The sequence below is a fragment of the Procambarus clarkii genome, chromosome 7 (genome assembly GCF_040958095.1).
Source record: "Procambarus clarkii isolate CNS0578487 chromosome 7, FALCON_Pclarkii_2.0, whole genome shotgun sequence".
In the NCBI taxonomy this organism is placed as follows: Eukaryota; Metazoa; Arthropoda; class Malacostraca; order Decapoda; family Cambaridae; genus Procambarus; species Procambarus clarkii.
In genome coordinates this window covers 20,002,969-20,021,223 of record NC_091156.1, presented here as the reverse complement: position 1 = coordinate 20,021,223, position 18,255 = coordinate 20,002,969, and the positions used below count along the sequence as shown (strand labels likewise).

Genomic DNA, 18,255 nt, shown 5'->3' with positions numbered 1-18,255 from the left:
CTGTTGTTGGGGTCAGCTTGGTAGCTGCCGCTGTTACTGTTGCTGGGGTCAGCTTGGTATAGCTGCCGCTGTCACTGTTGCTGGGGTCAGCTTGGTAGCTGCCGCTGTCACTGTTGCTGGGGTCAGCTTGGTATAGCTGCCGCTGTCACTGTTGCTGGGTTCAGCTTGCTAGCTGCCGCTGTTACCGTTGCTGGGGTCAGCTTGGTAGCTGCCGCTGTTACTGTTGCTGGGGTCAGCTTGGTATAGCTGCCGCTGTCACTGTTGTTGGGGTCAGCTTGCTAGCTGCCGCTGTCACTGTTGCTGGGGTCAGCTTGGTATGGCTGCCGCTGTCACTGTTGCTGGGGTCAGCTTGGTAGCTGCCGCTGTCACTGTTGCTGGGGTCAGCTTGGTATAGCTGCCGCTGTCACTGTTGCTGGGTTCAGCTTGCTAGCTGCCGCTGTTACTGTTGCTGGGGTCAGCTTGGTAGCTGCCGCTGTTACTGTTGCTGGGGTCAGCTTGGTATAGCTGCCGCTGTCACTGTTGTTGGGGTCAGCTTGGGCCATATGTTTAGTAGCCTGCACTGGCAAATTTTGGGTATACTGTGAGGATATCTTCAAGAATGCGAGAGTGAATAAAGTAATTGCAAAGCTCCAGGTACCTCATGCCAACGGGTCTGAAAGGTCTAATAACTGGGCATTCGGTGATGTAGTGTGGGAGATCATGTCGCAGTTCCTGCTCACAGAGTTTGCACCTTGAGTGCTCAGGATTGGGAGACCCGTCACCTGTAGCCACCTGCCACAGGTAACGGTAACCCAACCTGATCCTGGCAACCACTGTGTCACACAGTCTGGGGGACGTTTTGTGCTGTCCATAGATGTAGGTTTCAGATCTGAACAAATCATAGTTTTTTTATACTAGTGCTTTCAGGTCGTTGGGAGTTAGTAATTTCTTTCCTATCAGACCTGAGTGTTTGGACCAATATAGTTTTGTCATCAGAGATGGGGATACCTAGATCTAATTCAACTTCATCTTTGTTACGCGCTAATTTGGCTGCAATGTCTGTCATTATGATGGGTTATATTTATGTGTGAAGGTATCCATACATAGGAGATTCGAAATCCTTTACTCTGTGCAGCGATTACTCTGTCCATCCTCCTGCATGTGTCCCTGCTAGCAGGGCGGCGTCCATCCTCCTGCATGTGTCCCTGCTAGCAGGGCGGCGTCCATCCTCCTGCGTGTGTCCCTGCTAGCAGGGCGGCGTCCATCCTCCTGCGTGTGTCCCTGCTAGCAGGGCGGCGTCCATCCTCCTGCATGTGTCCCTGCTAGCAGGGCGGCGTCCATCCTCCTGCATGTGTCCCTGCTAGCAGGGCGGCGTCCATCCTCCTGCATGTGTCCCTGCTAGCAGGGCGGCGTCCATCCTCCTGCGTGTGTCCCTGCCAGCAGGGCGGCGTCCATCCTCCTGCATGTGTCCCTGCTAGCAGGGCGGCGTCCATCCTCCTGCATGTGTCCCTGCTAGCAGGGCGGCGTCCATCCTCCTCCTGACAGTCGCTCGATGGAATGTCAGTGCAGCGGCAAGATAAATATTTGGGATGCAACAGTCGGCCAGGAGGCGCAGTCACCAAGCTGGTAAACACAGCGGAAGACTACCTCTTGAAGCAACACTTTACACAGGCAACATGAGTCAGGGAAGAGGGCCCGCCACACCTGGTGGTTTACCCAGGTCTGGGTCCCGCCACACCTGGTGGTTTACCCAGGTCTGGGTCCCGCCACACCTGGTGGTTTACCCAGGTCTGGGGCCCGCCACACCTGGTGGTTACCCAGGTCTAGAGGAATGAAACTACAGGCGCTGGGGAAGAAAATATTTTAAAATGAATATAATTCCAACACTAACACCAATGACAGACATAATCAGGGTAACATCAACAACTTTACCATTGTGATCATTGCTGTCTTCTTCTATGTGCCATCAATCTGCTGTATGGTACCTATTAATCTTCGTTTAAATTACCAATCAAGCTGTCAATGCAATGAATCAGAGCTTTAATATATCACTGTGCTTTATACCTACTGATCTCTCCCATCTCATTTTTTTCTTTCTTGTAATGTATCTGTTATTATTTTCTTAATTCCGCTAGAATTTACCTACTTAAAATTATCTGTTAGATTAAGGACCTGCCCGAAACGCTGCGCGTACTAGTGGCTTTACAAGAGTGTAAAAACCATGTTATGTATCCTCACAAACCCAATGTACCTTCTTGTATATAAATAAATAAATAAATAAATAAATAAATAAATAAATAAATAAATAAATAAATAAATAAATAAATAAATAAATATGGGACTCTGGGAAACACTAGAACGTCGTGTAGAAGCCTAAATAAGGAATGTTTAAAAGGTAATCTGCTGAGCCTTTGTTAGATCAATACTGCAATAAGCAGCACCATCCTGTTATCTTATGTGAAGCATATAACCAAAACGGAAATGGTGCGGAGGTTTGCAATAAGATTAGTGACAGCTGAGAGGATTTTGCTGAGGGTAATTTAATTTAAGGGAACTGGATCTCACAACCTCAATGAACAGAAGAAACAGAGGGGAAAATAATCATAACACTAAGGGGGGGGAAATAATCACAACAGTAAGGGGGGGGGAAATAGACAAAGTGAACAAGGACGCTCTTTAAATTATGAGAAAGTAGAACGAGAGGACGTAAGTGAGAGCTGGAACGGTAAATGTCGAAGACATGTCAGGAAGTACTCGTACTCAGTAGGGGCGGTCAACAGGTGGAATGACCTGAAACAAGTTGTGGAAGCCACCTCCATCCACAACTTTAAGGCCAGATTCGACAAAGAATTAGAACGTTAGAAGATCACAACAAGACCAGTAGGCGGGGCATGAAGAGCTAGACTTCACTTTCCGTAATTGAAATTGAAATTGAAATTGAAATTGAAATAAGTTTATTGAGGTAAAATACACACAATGGGATGAGGTAGCTCAAGCTATTCTCACCCAGTTCAGTACATCGTGTTAATACATACATAGACACACATCACAAGCAATAAACGTATTACCGAACATTCCGAGAGATAAACATATACATTTCCTCACTCTTCGTAGTAACTGATAGATAAGTACAGTACCTGGGTACCTCAGCCTGGTGTACCACCGTTCACCAGCAGGCGGTACACCAGTTCGTACCCAAACACACACAGATGACCTTATGTCGATCTTGAAGCTGTACACTGTAGACTGTCTACAGGTTGTGGATATTCACGCGCAACTGTCAATAATGTGCAAAAAGTATATATATAAAATGCCACATCGTCAACTATCATGCCTTCCATTGAGCTGATGTGCACATCAGCCGCGGTAATGAGGCGCATGTTCGCTCTTTGGTCTACAACAGAAGATGTCATCAGAGAAGACTTCTGTGGATGACTTCGTGAATCGATTTCCTCTGTGTAATGTCGCCCGGAAAGTGACACTCTCTTTGTCTTGCCAATATTTACTCACACATTTTAACTTTACCTCGCCACAGTTTTGTTGTTCTATCAATTTTGGGACTTATTTTTTATTGAGAGACACGGTGTCACACGACCGTGTTGTATCCAGCATGGTTGAGGTCAGAACAGGACTTGTGTACCGTTTCTCTGTATAAAGTATATAGGTCTCTTTCCCAAATAAGGTGACAAGAGCTTTTTCACATGTGCACCGTTGAAGTCGACGGGATAATTCTCTCACACGTCACCTCTTGGGACTTTGTACAAAATTCTGTCCACATTAAGTGCAATTTTCCTGTCTCCGATATTCCTCTTTATCTGTACCCCACCATTCAAGTATCATACACACCCGTCACCAAGAAAGGTAATGCAAATCTTGCACTTCTCAAAGCTGTCACACTTGAATAAATAAATAGATAATGCTAGATAATAATAGATAATAGATAATATCTATTTAAATAGATAAATAAATAAATAATGGGGGGTATTTCAATCGCGAGACAATAGATTAGGTGAATCTAACTTCATAATTGGAAGCAAAAGAATTTTTGCACCTAATACAGGACTTCTTTCTCATACAGTGTGTGACTGAGCCCGCCCGAGGTAACAACATTCTATATCTTGTTTTAACATTAAAAAAGGTAAGTTAAACAAGAACAACTTAACTGATCAAATCCAGATAGGGGAAGAAGGTCACCCTTTCATGTGACCACTTTATCCAAAGATGGAATACAAATCAAGAAACCCATAAAAAGGTCTAGGTTGATGACTTTCTGGGCTGCTTTCAAGAAGACTATCATAGAATGAGAGGAAATGAAAAACAGCTCCTGGAGGGAGTTAATAGGAGATGAAAACATGGAATCCTCATAGGAACATTTCTTGAAGGTCATCACTGAACGTATTAGAAAATACATGGCAAGAAGGAGACAGAAACGACAGAGACCTAGATGGATGACACAGGCAGCCAGAAGAAAGCTTTAACAACAAAACACGACCTCTGAAAACGGTACTAGCTCATAATAAAGATATTAGCAGGTGAAGAGAATGAATTAAGGAATATGCGCACCAAGAACGTCAATAAAACCTAGTGGATCTGAGGCAAAGTGAAGTCTACACTATCAATTCTATCTATCATCATATTATCATGCAAGAAGATCCACACATCTACTGATTATTCAATAAAATCAACAGACCCCTATAGATGTTACTCGGAGTTATAGTAACATACGCTAGGCCGAGTATAGCCCAGTCTATGCTCGGCTTAGACTGGGTTGCTGGTATCTCCGGGAATTTACATTACTTGCTAATGTAGACCTGACCAAATGTAAACTATCAGCAAAAATATTCGCACACCCTCCGTTACTATGTGATTGAGTACGAAAAGATACATGAATTTGGAGACAGCTTTTTAACAAGAGTTCAAGAAAGTGTAAATATTTCATTCCAAATGGTCTACTACCAGATGTTTTAGCCAAATATCACGTTTGCTAACTGTAGGTAGTATATATACTACCTACAACAACAAGGTAGTTGTTGTAGGTAATATATATACCCACACACACACACACTATCTATATTTTATATATATATATATATATATATATATATATATATATATATATATATATATATATATATATATATATATATATATATATATATATATATAATATATATATTATATATATATGCAAACAAGCCTGAATGGTCCCCAGGCATATATGCAACTGAAAACTCACACCCCAGAAGTGACTCGAACCCATACTGCCAGGAGCACTTTGCAACTGGTGTACAGGACCCCTTAACCACTCGACCATCACGACTGGACAAAAGATGATGGTAGCCGTAGCATGGTATTAAATAATGATGGTAGCAAAAGATAGTTATGCCCCTTTATCTATAGAGGGAGTGTTAAGAAAGGTCTTGTGCCTTTAATATTGATAGAATTCTCTTAGGATATTTCTATTGATAGAATTTTCTTAGGAAACAGCACCTCTACTTATCAAAGGGGCTATTTTACACTTCCTGACATGTTTCACAGTCTTGTAAGGAGTAATTTCAGTGTGAAGATTTGGAATCAGTCACTAATATTTTTCAAGTGTAAATTATTCTGTATTTTCTAGAGTACAGATGAGAGAAAAAATGTGTTTTTAAGTTGTCCCAATTATTTAGACTTTTTTGATTTTTTTATTTTGAAAGTTATCTGCACAATCTCCAAGTTAGCAGCTTCCTTACAGTTGAATAGGGCCTGTTAATATGCAACAATATTCCACTCTAGAGAGCACTAATGCCTTAAGTTTCACTGGCTTAGCATCTATTTTTTTTTTAAGGATCTTGTTATCCAGCCTGTCATTTTCATAGAAGTTGTGACAGGACAATAAAGTAGCCAAGGTCCTCCAACATGATTACTCCCAAATCTTTTGTATGGCTTTCTCTTTCTATAGTGTAATTTGACTGCATTTTAGAATTAATGCGATTATGATTTGATATTTTCATTTTTATCATAGTAGAGGAGCTGGAACTTGTCTTCACTAAACAGTATGTTTTCTGTAACCAACTGAAAGACCTGATGAACATTAATTAGGTGGTTTCCATATCCTCTATATACTGTTTACTCATTAAAATCTTAAGTGTCACTTGCAAAGGATATGGTATTATAATTTGTGTCCTTGGCTATGTCCTATATGAGTATGAGAAACAGTATTAAAGCAAGCAAAGTACTGTACCTTGGAGGATTGAGTATTTCACTGAGGATGATTCAGATTCGGCTTTTGTTGACTTTGGGTTCTGTTCAGTAGGAGATTAACGATCCATCTTCCAACCTTGCCAATAATCCTTTTATATACATTTTGTGTGCAATAGCACCACAGTCACATTTTTTAAAAAATGCGTTTGTGTGTGATGTTGGTGCTGTCTGCTTTACCCTCTTCTTTGTGGCAGGATGAGGGCATACTGTATTTCATTACACCTAATGCCACTGTTCGCTGAGCAGTTTATAAACCCTTGGATGATCTTCACATCACCTGGAAACTTGACTCCCAGCATGCAATATTAATCCTCATTGCCACTGTTATATATAGGGTGGAAGGAAAACACATTTTGACCACATGTTTATTGTAAACACAAAACCACGCTCATCGGAACAAGCACCACGTACAACAAAGTAAATATAAGGTACTTAAAAAGAGTATCTAATCCTAATATTAACTTAATCTAGGTAATATTTAATCCTACAAATCACACTCGGTCCTAACACTAGGAGTTAGTAGACCGACGAGGGTTGCATCCCAAGGAAGATTAGTTGTTGGCGTGGGAGATGGCAATAGCTCTAACATGCTTCCAGTCCTCAATATGGGAAAAGCCAAACCTGTCTAATGCATTAAGTAATTTCACCATTCTATGAATTCCAACAGGTAATCCATTTCCAGAACCACATTTTGAGATTCAGTATAAGGAAAAAGTATGATTAACAAATATTAATTATTTTTCCTAAATTAAAAATAAGAAGATGGTGCGGTGGCAAGGTGAATGTATGGGTATGGGTAAATAACAAAAGGTTGATTTGAAGCCGTTACCAAAGTAATCAATTTATATATAATGAACAAGACAACTTATGTATAGCACAATGCATCTGGATCTGAATTCATCACGCAGTTACGGACTGCATAACTTACTCATCACTTACAAACCTGTATACCTTCTCTCTCAATTTTTGGTGGGTAATTTTAAACAGTTATTTATTATTTAAACAGTTTATGAGTTCTGAAGCACCCGGCGACTATTTATAACATCATTTAACTGGGCATTTTTGATGCTCTAAAACTGCTTAATATATGTAAACAATGCTGCCAAAAAATTGAGAAAAGATGTACAAGTTTGAAAGCAGATGTAATTACCTAAGTGTAGTTACAGGATGAGAGCTACACTCATGGTGTGGCGTCTTCGCAGCACACTGTCTTATAACGTTTTGAAACGACTGACAATTTTGGCCTCCACCATCTTGTCACTTGACTTATTTCAACTGTCTACCACTCTTTGTGAAAGTGAATTACAGTATCTCATATTTCTTTGGCAGCTTTGTTTAGTTAGTTTAAATCTATGACCTCTTGTTTAAGTTCCAGGTATCAGGAATTTTTTCCAATCAATTTTGTCAGTTTACTATTTTGTATATAGTGATCACATTGCCTCTTTCTTCTATCTTCCAGTTTTGGCATATTTAATGCCTCTAACCTCTCCTCATAGCTCTTGTCTTTCAGTTCAGAGAGTCATTTAGTTGCATGTCCTTGCACCTTTTCCAGTTTGCCAATGTCCTTCTAAAAATATAGGCAACATATAACCGCTGCATATTCCAGTTTTGGTTTCACAAAGGTCATGAACAATTTCTTCAGTATTTCACCACCCAAGTAATTAAAAGCAATTCTGAAATTGGAAAGCATAGCATAGGCTCCTCACACAACATTCTTTATGTGGTCCTAGGTGATAGTTTTCTAATACCACCCCCCCCTAGATTCTCTATCAGAATTTTTTTTAAGCTTTTTCACATAATTTTATGTTGTGTGTTGTCTATTTTCTCCTATTCCACATTCCATAACATGGAATTTATTCACATTAAATTCCATTTGCCCTGTGGTGCTCCATTCACTCATTCTGTTAAGGTCTTCTTGAAGGGCATGAAAATCGTCCAAGTTTTTCATTTTCCCTAGTTTCTTTAGCATCATCAGCAAACATTTTCATATAATTCTGTATTTCTTCTGGTAGGTGGTTTATGTAGACAATGAACATTACAGTGCAAGAACTGAACCCTGTGGTACTCCACACGTGACATTTATCCAGTTCAATACATTGCCTCCGATTACTGCCCTCATTTTTCTGTCGGAAAATTTTTCACCCATGTTAAAAGCCTCCCCTGTCACTCCTCCAGTATATTCCATTTCCAAGAAAAGTTCCATGTTCCAAGACAGTTCCAAGAACAACCTATGTGGAACTCTATCTAAAGTGTTTTTAGGTCCAGATAGATTTAGCCAACCCAACCACCTCTTTCCTGTAAAATCGCTGTGGCTCTATCAGAAACTAAGTGAATTCATTATACAGGATCTTCCAGATTGAAAACCATACTGTTTGTTATTATATATTTTTTCTCCAAGTGTTCTACCCATTTAGTTTTAATTATTTTGTCTAATATTTTGACTATTACACTTGTCAATGATACAGGTCTATAAATTGTGTAAATGCTTGTTGAATCCTGGTCCAATGAAGTGTTGGGTTGCTGCTGTGGTACTGTAGTTCTTGCTTATTTGTACCACTATACATTGCATTGTACATAATATAATGACTGGCAGAGTTATACTTTTAATGTTTTATTACTTAAACTTGTACCTACAACTTTCTCTGGGCTGATGCCTCCCCACTCTAAGTGGAAAAACAGCATAATGACATATGATAACATATGCAGTGAAAATAATTCACAAACATTTTAATATAAAACTCTGTACACATTTGTTTTAGGAACTGAACAAGTAATTGTTTATATCTCTCCCTATAAAATGGAAGTGTCATTTAAGGTGAACATATCACTTGTGCTTAAAAAAGATACAAGGAAAGATGGACAGATAAGGGTTTAAGTGGAAGGCCAAACATTGCAATTTGCATCTTTCGCAGCCAAAAGATGCATAGGACAACTCAAAGAAATGCTCTGTCATCTAGTTCATCTGAACACTCATCTGATGAATCATTATCAGATATTGTGGCAGAGGCTTCCTCTCCCAGCATTGGTAACCTATCAATATTTGGCACATCTGGATCAAAGGAATCTTTTTGAATAATGTCAATCATATTTGCATTTTGCTTCTCTAAATTTTCCCTTACAGTGTAATTCTCAATAACAGGTTTAGCACTTGGTAAGGCCATCCTCCCTTCTGTCTTTTTGCTAGTGAGAACGCTCTTTTCATCCACGTTCCCTTTAATCTGAAAATCATTACTGCATTTTGTTTCCCGAGATGCATGTCTTATAGCCTCATTAATATCTGCCAGTGTATAAGTGACCACCTTTTGGCACGGTGACTTGACTTGTGGCTCCCATAGGAATTTACAGTCCATCCAAGTTCCACAGTGGAGCCATGTCACCAGAGAACTCATGTCTTGCCCCAGCTTGAATCGCTGCACATTAGCTATCTGAAAATATTAACTTGTATAGTCAAAAAGAATTACAGTATATACACACGAAGTATATATCAATACAGTAATAATAATAATTATATTATTACTGTATTAATAATAATACTGTATACAGAAGTGTTCTCTGTGATACCTGGCACGAATCCAGAAACTCTGAACAGCAAGTAATTACTTAAGTCTCCTAAAACACACACACGTGCTATTCAAGATAACCTAAACAAGCCAGGTTTGAGGAGCAAGGGCTTATAGAAATTCACATGGGATTTGGAGCATTCTATATCTGCCATCGACCGGGACAGGCACCCAGAAAGGTAAGGGCCTCAAAACAAACCCCTATTCTGGTTAAAACAAAGACAAATGAGTGGACAGAACTCCAAATGAAAACAAGCAAATGAGCATGTCACACGAGCCGCGCTGCATGTCTGTGCAGCTCCCCCTCCCTCCCTTCCTTCCTTTCCCCTCCCCAGGAGGGGGAAGGGGGAGCCCCAGACCTCTGGCAATCCACCCTGCAGTTCTGAGGCTGGATGTCAAAAACACGTGAAAAATCGCCGATCAGTAGGAGGGAGGGTTGCCGGGGAGTCTCCGTGTCTCACCCAAAAAATGGTGTTCCATTACATTCAACGCTGGTTTTCTTGAGGTTATCTTGAGGTTATCTTGAGATGATTTCGGGGCTTTAGTGTCCCCGCGGCCCGGTCCTCGACCAGGCCTCCACCCCCAGGAAGCAGCCCGTGACAGCTGACTAACACCCAGGTACCTATTTACTGCTAGGTAACAGGGGCATAGGGTGAAAGAAACTTTGCCCATTGTTTCTCGCCGGCGCCTAGGATCGAACCCAGGACCACAGGATCACAAGTCCAGTGTGCTGTCCGCTCGGCCGACCGGCTCCCTAGCTCCTTGGGCTCCTTGGAGCTACTCCACCAAAGACGAAAACCAGAGGGACTTACCCCGGAAGCGGTCAGTGCTTGCATCTCAACTCAAAGTCGAGACAACAGGCTGCAACCCCTGACCCAAAACGATACAGGCCCGACTAGGCCCCAGGAACATTCATGAGGTAACGTGCAGCCAGGACCCTGTTCGACTGCCAAAAACCCCGTGCCCAAATGTCAGCCCAAGAAATGTTACTGAAGAAGGCAGCAAGTGCAGCAAACTTATGAACGTCATGGGCATGGGGATAAACTGCAGGCTGCCTAGACCGAATAACCCTGTGGACAACCTGAGAGACTTGAATCTGAGAATAGGGAAGAAGGGAAACTTGATCAACCCAAAGCGCGTCCCCCACCACAGAGGCTGTGGCGCGCCAATAACGGCAAAGTGCTGCAACTGGACCACACATGATGCACCCGCGGCCTGACCAACCAAGCATCAACAACCCAAGGACCACTCCGCAAAGCAGCAGTCTCATTCTTCGCCAAAAAAGGAGGAGACAGCTGCAAATAAACAAACCTATCACCACGACCAAAGGAGCAGAAACCCCTGCACCGGAGGAGAGCATGAAGCCCTCCAACCGGACCCTCAGAAGCCAATGCCAACAAGAAAAGAGCTTTGGAAAAACAATCCTGAACCGAAGGAGCAACAACAAACCGAGATGACGACAGATACGAGAGAACTCTGTCCAAAGACCAGGACGGGGCAGGCGGCGCATGAGCAGGCCGGAGGTGAAACAACGCTCCAGACAGCTTGCGAAATGGTGCAGAAGTAACAAATACCAAAAGCAAGCTGCAGGCTCTGCCAACGCCACACGGTACGAGGCGACAGTATTTGGCATACTGTAATTTGACTTTCCTGAAACAGCCACAAGAGAAAGGACAAAACAACCTTAACAGAAAGGGAAGTACAGCGCCGAAGAGACAAAATGAAACAGAAGGACCACCAGGAAACTTCATATTGCCACCAAGACGAAGCCCACAGGTGGGACACCATGAAAGAACATCTAATCACTATACAGATGGTGATAGACTTGAGTCAAAAAGACCAGACGCAAAGACTCGAGGAGAAGAGCGAACCAGTCTCGCAACGGATCGGACCGATCTGTTGAAAGAGGCGGAGCCGCGGAAAAACCTCCGGGTTTGGACACCGAACAAGCAGAGCCTGAAACCAAGGCCGGGCCGGCCACCAAGGGGCCAAGAGGACTACTCTCCCTTGGTAAGTCTCCAAGCAAGCTAAGATCTGGAGCAACAGCTGAATCGGGGAAAAGAGGTATAGGAACCCTCACCTCGACCAGTCCTGCCAGAAGGTATTGATCCCGACGGCCTCGCGGTCGAGGAAGGGCGCCACATATACCAGAAGATGCCTCGACCACGCCGACATGACGAGGTCCACCTCCAGGTGCCAGAACGTCTGGCAGAGCCAACTGAATGAGTCGACATCGACCGTCCATTCCATGGACAGGGGAATGAACTGAGACAGGCCGTCCCAGGACGGTGGACATCCCCCAGACGTGAACCGCCAGGAGAGCCAAACCTCAAGAACTCGGCAAATGAGTCACCTGAACGACCAGCCCAAAAGAGCCAAGGACTGCATCAAACACCCTCGGTTCAGACAATGAACCATCGGGGAGCAGTCTGAATGCAGCTGGATAGTCGATCTGCGGGGGCGACCCGAACCCTCTGAAGTGAAAACCACACCACCGCGAACTCCCGCACCATGCTGTGGGCCTGACAGAAAGACAAGACCCCCACTGCCCCTGGCCAGCCTGGTGGGCACTGGTCACAAAACCCCAGCTGAGAAATGACGCGTCTGTGTACACATCGAGCGAGGGCTTGGGTAGGCGTCAAGGCACTGAACACCGAAAAAACCCGAAGAGGAAGCCGGCAACGCAAGGCCCCCCCAGAGGACGAACCCTGTGATCAAGATGAACCCAGGACAAGCCGGTGTGGGGGGTCTGGGGCTCCCCTTCCTCCTAACGTGGAGGGAGGGAGCTGCGCAGACAGTGGCGCGATGACGTGTGACGTCATGCTCGTTTACTCGTTTCTTTAAGGGGAGTTCTATCCACTTGTTCGGCTTTTGGTAGCAACATTTTCACCAGAATAGGGGTTTGTTTTGGGATCCTTACCCTTCTGGGTGCCTGACCTGGTCGATGGCAGACATAGAATGCTTCCAACCACACGGGGGTGTCTATAGGCCATCGTTCCCCATGCCTCTCTGAGGAGGCCAGGTTCTGGCTCGTGGTCCCCGGTAGGCCCACAGAACTCCATACACATGACTGATGCCAAAGTCTGACATTAGTATATCAGCCTAGTAAGCTCCAGGGGGGTCTCCGGGTCTCACCTAGAAAATGGCGTTTCATTACATTCAACGCTGGTTTTATTTGATTGACTGTTACTCTTTGCATTCTGTTTGACAGAAATTTGAATATCCTTTGTCCTACTTTACTTGTTATTCATATTGATCTCATTTTGTGAGCTATCACTCCATGGTCACATTTATCAAATGCCTTTGTGAAATCAGTGTATACCACATCTGCATTCCATTTTTCATCTAATGCCTCAGTGAGTTTGTCATAGTGGTTGAGTTGTTGTGAGGCATGATCTTCCCACTCTAAATCCATGTTGGCCTGGGTTGTGGAGGTCATTGGTCTGCATAAAACTGGAGATCTGACTCCTAATCACTCTCAAATACTTTTATTATGCAAGACGTTAGTGCAACATGTCTATAATTCTTAGTCAATGCTTTGCTCCATTGTATAGAGAAGCTGGGTCTGTTAATTTAAGCACATTTGGCATATCACATATCCAAGCTCTTCCACACTATACTGGGTGCCTGTGCTACCAGCACTTTGCATTTCTTTATAAATATTGAATTCCACGAGTCTGGACCCAGGGCTGAGTGCATGGGCATGTTTTCAATTTCTTTTTCAAAATCTGTAGTGCTCATGTTGATATAAGTTACATTTTCAGGAGTTTGGATATCATGCATAAAGAAGTTGTCCGGATCTTCCACTTTCATGCTGTTTATTGGGGTGCTAAACATGTTCTCATGGTTTTTTTTTAGAATTTCACTAATTTCTTTGTCATCCTCTGTGTAAGAACCTTCATTTTTAAGAATAGGTCCAATACTGACAGTGGTTCTTGATTTTGCTTTCCCATATAGGAAGAAATATTTTGGGTATATCATTATTTCTTGTATTGCTTTCTGTTGTAATTGCAATTCTTCAATCTGATATGATTGCTTCAGTCTCTGCTTGATTTCTTCAATCTCCCAGTTTAAATTAAATCTACATTTGTGTTCACCATAGCGAACCACTAAGCTGGTATGGTGAGTGCTGTCAATAAAAGGTGGCTACACACAGTCAGAAGACGACGCCACCACCCTCCCTCCCACAGCATTACTCCTCCCTCCATGGAGCACAGCGCTAAATATCACCACAATCCTGCTATTATCAGAATCCTGGTAATTTTTATCACAGTCAGGGGGCTTCTGTAATAATATCATTGCTAAATAATAGCAAGAACATGTATATTATGGCATTTTTAGGCGATGCTGTGGTCACAAGCTGAACAGCAGTGCTGTGAGCTCATGCAGCGTGCATCAGGCTTGGTTGCTCACTCAATACTGAGGCCCCTCACACCCGGGAATTTGGCCCACGATTTAAAAAAAAAATGCCGTCTGGAACAAAAAAAAATGGAACACGAATGTAGATACTTATATATAGCGTCTGTATATAGTGAATAAAAGCAAAAACAGTATTGTGGGAGGAGAATGTGGGTGAGTCGAGTGACTTGAGGGAGGGAGGAAGTAGCAGCCAGTGGCGGGCTGCCACTGCCACTCAGCATGCCAACTTAGTGGTTCGTTATGGTGAACACGAATGTAGATACTTATATATAACGTCTGTATATAGTGAATAAAAGCAAAAAAGTATGGTGGGAGGAGAATGTGGGCGAGTGAGGTGTTGAGGGAGTGAGTGGCTGGCTGGTGTGTGGCGGTCACTTCTCTTTACTTTTTGACTCATAATAGCAACTTAGTGGTTCGTTATGGTGAACAAAACATGCAGATACTTATATATAACCTGTGTATATAGTGTAATAACCAACAAAGTATTTGTTCACTGTTTGATGAACATAATTGAATCAACAATATGCACACCATATTTTTGAGTACAGCGATGATCCACTCATTTTATTATATAAATATATCACACTACACACTATTGAATAATATTACAGCAAAAAAACTACAAAAAATCAGAGACATTGAAATAATTAGATAATTATCTCTGTGGCAACTCCGGCCCAACAGCTGGCGAGCAACAAACCGTCTGGGACGCACGCTGAGTCAGCGCCTGTATTTTGCCAGACTTCCCCGCCCTATAGCGGGCAATATATGCCACTTACGTTTTTTTTTTATTATTTTTCCCATGATCAGTGAACACAAATTAACAAGTTTAGAAGAAAAAATAATTTTTTTTTTCTTTTTGGTATGCGCCTGTGGGTGACACATGCTAAATAGCCAGGCGCCATTTAAGGGTTAAACTTTTGCTGTACAGTATATGGTTCAATCTTACAGACTCCTGAAATGGATTCCCACCTAAAATTGGTATCATATTTCATGACAAAATCATAAAAATTTAAAGACATTACATCAGTGACAAAGTGATAAAACATTACATCAAAGTCATTGCTTACCTGATGTGGTACATCGACACTGAAGGGAAAAACCACAGCGGCAACCTTATTTATGGCCTGGTGAGTGGCAAAGTAATGTCCAGTGAGATAAGTCAAGGCATAAGCCCAGTGGTGCCTGATGGGAGTCACACTCTCCCCATTTGGGTTGGCAGGCACAAGGAACAACAGGCGGTCAACCTCGATCATGTGCTCACTTGTCCAGTAGTTAGGATCCTGGTAAGAATGAGGATTAAATTGTATTGTCTTTAAAGTTATTTTATGGTTGTATATTTTGAGCATGAGACAAAATTTAGTCAATGCCATAATTCTTCTTCCTAGAGTATCATATCTTAATAATGACTCTTTCAGTAAGAGAATAACAACATGAGAACAAGTTAAACAAAACACACAGTGAAGGATGTGTTTATATTTCTAATTTATTTTAAACTCTCTGTAAACATTTTGACAGTTTCTCACCTGATTGCCCACATCACTATCGATGACATACGGGTGGACATAGCAGACCTCCTTGAGAAAAGTTGCAACCATATTCACTAAATGCAAGCATAGTTGGTTCTCAGGCAGATATATCAACAGCACTGTGGGTTTTCTCTCTTTCAAGCCAAGCAGCAAATCTGTTGAAATTATTGACAGCATAAAATATATTATTTCCTAAATCAAAACATTATTTAGAGCAGATTAAATTTCTTGGCATCACAGTTAAACGATATTTTGTATTACTATTTTATTAAATCAACCATCCACAAGTATGGTAGCAGGCTTGTGTTGGTTATCTCGTGTTGATCAGTACATTACCACCAGGGAAGTGCAGGGTACGGAATGGAGGGCCGCAGGGAAGAGTAGGGAGGAGAGGGGGCATAGGGAATAATAGGGAGAGAGGGCATGGGTAGAGCAGGTATGAGGAAACAGTAAAGAAGGGTGTAAGGGTACTTTTGGAGGAATGCATTAGTGTGGATAACTCTTGAATTTGGAATTCCTACCAGTGCAGTGGCTAGTTCTGCACATGTGCAGTACATTGTCACAGTGATAACATTCCTCTAATATAAACAAGGCAAACCAATTCAACAAAGAAAAATACATATTGCAAGTACATTCAGTGATTTAAAATATGCATAAAAAGTAGTGTTAAATGTTTAAAACCAGTTTGGAACTTCCTAGGACATAGAAATGAACAAATTGGCGATACGCATTTTAGTGACACATTGTTGGAACACAGGCTGGTGAACAGGGAAGCGCTACATATTAATGGGATGAGTAGGATTAGTATTCCAAGTGATTTGTATGATAAGTACATGTTCTGGGAAACTATCACTCATTTCAAATTATCCTGTAAAGTAACTGTAAACCCCAGAAGTAACTCTTGTAAAGTAAGTTTAAGCCATTGAAATAAAACCAAATAAAATCCATTTGTACAGATAAAAATTTATTTTACCAATCTGTTACCCCCTAACCTTTGGTTATCCCTAGGAGGTGAGAGTATTTGTCCAGTTGTGTGTGATTATTGTCAAAAGTAGGCCAAGATAGATTTTAGGTCTCCTTATATTTCTAAGAAGTAAGGACGGGTTTCGATACCTTGTACTCTAGGGTATGGCTTAGAAGCTTTTGTCCTTACAGGGGACATGGGGAATAATAAGGAGGGGTGAGGGCATGGGAATAGGGAAAGGGGGAAGCATGGGGAACAATAGGGTATGGGAGGGCATGGGGAATAATAGCACAGAGGAGTGGAGGGAGAGAAGGGCACGGAGTGGGCAGAGGAGGGGCATGGGGGAAGAGTGGGGGGGGGGGGAAGAAAAGGGGAGGGAGGAGGGGGCAGGGGGGGAAGAGGAGGGGGCAGGGGGGGAAGAGGAGGGGGCAGGGGGGGGAAGAGGAGGGGGCAGGGGGGGAAGAGGAGGGGGCAGGGGGGGAAGAGGAGGGGGCAGGGGGGGAAGAGGAGGGGGCAGGGGGGGGAAGAGGAGGGGGCAGGGGGGAAGAGGAGGGGGCAGGGGGGAAGAGGAGGGGGCAGGGGGGAAGAGGAGGGGGCAGGGGGGAAGAGGAGGGGGCAGGGGGGAAGAGGAGGGGGCAGGGGGGAAGAGGAGGGGGCAGGGGGGAAGAGGAGGGGGCAGGGGGGAAGAGGAGGGGGCAGGGGGGAAGAGGAGGGGGCAGGGGGAAGAGGAGGGGGCAGGGGGGAAGAGGAGGGGGCAGGGGGGAAGAGGAGGGGGCAGGGGGAAGAGGAGGGGGCAGGGGGGAAGAGGAGGGGGCAGGGGGGAAGAGGAGGGGGCAGGGGGGAAGAGGAGGGGGCAGGGGGGAAGAGGAGGGGGCAGGGGGGAAGAGGAGGGGGCAGGGGGGAAGAGGAGGGGGGCAGGGGGGAAGAGGAGGGGGCAGGGGGGAAGAGGAGGGGGCAGGGGGGAAGAGGAGGGGGCAGGGGGGTAGAGGAGGGGGCAGGGGGGAAGAGGAGGGGGCAGGGGGGAAGAGGAGGGGGCAGGGGGGAAGAGGAGGGGGGCAGGGGGGAAGAGTGGGGGGGCAGGGGGGAAGAGTGGGGGGGGCAGGGGGGAAGAGTGGGGGGCAGGGGGGAAGAGTGGGGGGGAGAGGAGGGGCAGGGGGGAAGAGTGGGGGGGGAGAGGAGGGGTAGGGGGGAAGAGGGGGCAAGGGGGAAGAGGAGTGGACAAGTGGAAGAGGAGGGGGCAGGGAGAAGAGGCTGGGGCAGGGGAGAAGAGGAGGGGCAGGGGGAAGAGTGGGGGAGGGAAGGAGGGGCAGGGGGAAGAGTGGGGGGAAAAAGGAGGGGGCAGGGGGGGAAAAAGAGGGGCAGGGGGGAAGAGTGGGGGAAAAAGAGGGGCAGGGGGGAAGAGTGGGGGAAAAAGAGGGGCATGGGGGAAGAGTGGGGGAGAGGAGGGGCGTGGGGAGAGGGCAGAAATAAATTAATAAGCTCCTGCAGTAGTTTTAAATCCAACATTAGACCTAAAATTGACCCTGGTTGACATGCACACCAATGAAATGACTGTTTAATA

General features: G+C 44.1%; 1 non-coding gene across 1 annotated transcript in view; it reads right to left on the bottom strand.

The window, feature by feature from the left end:
* Positions 1 to 6,573: 6,573 nt before the first annotated feature.
* LOC123761398 (uncharacterized) overlaps positions 6,574 to 18,255 on the bottom strand; it is a 61,332-nt gene continuing 49,650 nt past the window's right edge. Inside the window, exons 8-10 of the transcript XR_011224854.1 lie at positions 15,728 to 15,885; positions 15,272 to 15,484; positions 6,574 to 9,647 (exon numbers count right to left, since the gene is read on the bottom strand). This is a non-coding gene — a transcript (uncharacterized protein). The remainder of the gene's footprint in view (positions 9,648 to 15,271; positions 15,485 to 15,727; positions 15,886 to 18,255) is intronic.